This window comes from Cupressus sempervirens, chromosome 1 (assembly GCF_028749045.1).
Source record: "Cupressus sempervirens isolate cs-2001-9-10 chromosome 1, ASM2874904v1, whole genome shotgun sequence".
NCBI lineage: Eukaryota > Viridiplantae > Streptophyta > Pinopsida > Cupressales > Cupressaceae > Cupressus > Cupressus sempervirens.
This window is the reverse complement of record NC_143118.1, coordinates 405948269-405950379: the sequence shown is the minus strand read 5'-3', so window position 1 is coordinate 405950379 and position 2111 is coordinate 405948269. Positions and strand designations below refer to the sequence as shown.

General features: G+C 37.0%; 1 pseudogene across 1 annotated transcript; it reads right to left on the bottom strand.

Annotated features, from left to right (window-relative positions):
- Window positions 1-536: 536 nt before the first annotated feature.
- On the bottom strand, window positions 537-1687 carry LOC149578013 (expansin-like B1; annotated as a pseudogene). The gene is made up of 5 exons (XR_016355009.1): window positions 1522-1687; window positions 1314-1423; window positions 1050-1228; window positions 833-965; window positions 537-734 (listed from the first exon to the last, which is right to left on the bottom strand). The product of XR_016355009.1 is annotated as an expansin-like B1 (transcript).
- Window positions 1688-2111: the final 424 nt, after the last annotated feature.

The window sequence follows — 2111 nt, the reverse complement described above, 5'->3', positions numbered from 1 at the left end:
ATCCACATTTTATTTCCCACTAGGCAAAGACTCTAGCTCCTCCAGAGCTCTTGTTATTCCTTCTATTTACTTTCTCAATGTGAAATTTGCCTAATTTTTTATATTTTAAATATTAGATATAGTTTATCTTAAGAAAAAATTAATTTTTTTAATATGCTAATTAGAACCCAGACAAACTAATAATAAAAAAATAAAACATAAATCTCCCTTATACTAGATTAAATAAACAGAAATAAAAACTAAAATATTTAATAAAGAAATATATTTCGATACGGAAGACCATATATAAAGCAAAAAAATGTAAATGATGGGAAGAGACATAGATTGATACTTTTTCAAAGAAGATATTGAAAGTGGAAATGTGGTCCATTTCTCCCAAAAATACGTGAGGGTAAATTGTTATAATTAAATTTTTATTTACGAACAGTAAGATGACATGTTTTGGTGGCAAGTGCAAGAAGAGAGAAACGCATTGAATCTCCCTGCTTGAATTTATTTAATTTAAATGCCACGAAAATAAGTAGTCATTGTAATAATCAGTATTTGAGCTGAACACCAGCATCATAAACAGCGCCAGCTTTCCAGTAAGAGGGAAGAGGATTTGGGGCATTAATCCATTCTCCCCCTGACACCTGAAATCGGATAACCAGGCTTCCCTTGCTGGGTGGTGACATTACAATGTCCCAAACACCGCCGTAACTCCTCCTCATTGCCTTCCACTCGGAACTTCCCTCCTGCCATTACAACCTCCCAGTGTCAGCGATACAAAAATATATCACAAAATCTGATATGAATTTGAAATCTAATATATGTATGCTTTTGGTTTCTATACCTGAGACAATTCAACGGCCACTACATCTCTTTGGCCACCTTGGTGCAGCAACACCAAAGATAGATAATATGGGTAATTGCTGCTCTTGTTAATCTTAAGATAAATGTTGTATCCAGGATAGTTGCAAGCCACTCTGCCAAGTATTTGCAGAATTCATTAGCATGAGCAATTGTCTAGAATATAGAGTGCAGTGTAATGCGAAAAGATCATATCTTACCATTTGTACTCAATGTCAACAACACCCAACGCCGTCAGTTGCTTATCTTTGCCCTGCTTCGCCATAGTTGTGAAAGCGTGAGGACTCATAATGAAATCTGTTCTATCGCCTTCCCCATGATCTGTGACCACCACTGTTACTCCGCTCTGTGTACATAGATACTCATTCTTGCATCTCACCTATTTATATCAAGTAACGTCAATCAGCACTCCAGTTTATTACGAAAAAGAATGATGGTAATAATGGTTCATGTTCATTAATTACCTGATAGCAGGCGCCACATCCAGCCCCATTTCTGTACAAAAACTGACTCGCTGCAGCAACATTTCCTGCCATGACGTCTCTCCCGTACTCTTCATATCCGCAAGCACCACCTGCATATTCATATTTTGCTTAATAACATTTCTTTTGTTCAACGATAGAGTAAAACTAAATCACGATAATGGCAACATAGAATTCAAGTATGTATTACTGGAAGTTCCTAAGCCATCTGGAGACCCATAATAAGCAGCGCGTGAATGTATGAATTCGGAACTGCAGTGACCAACGCTGAAAAGTACTTGGAGCAATATGAGCGCGGCATATAGTTTAAGACAAGCCATTTGTACTCGCAGGGATATGAAATTGAATTCACCTGTATAGGCAGAGAGAGGAATGAAATAAGTTGAGATTTCTAGGAAGTATTTATAGATAAAACGATCGGCGCGGGCCTCCGGTTTGATTAAGAAACTACAACGATTCTGCGTTGTAGAGATAACTTCTATTCCTCACCTGCTACCATTTGAATTTGACCATGTCTGTACAAATCACGCGGTCATCATTTGTCTGACTTTTTCATTTAATTGATATATTCAGAGATGAGTATAAACAATTGACATTTTCTTTTAACACTTCGAGCTTGAATGTTTCATATTATGATGATGTAACTTGCATCATTAGGTGGCTGGCAGATTATTCTTTCAAAACTCAAAAGAAGTGCATGGTATTCAATTTTTTCTACGCCGTCATGTCCGTCGTATTAGTTGACGGTACCACGCGCTCCCTGGTTTTTAACAATTTAGA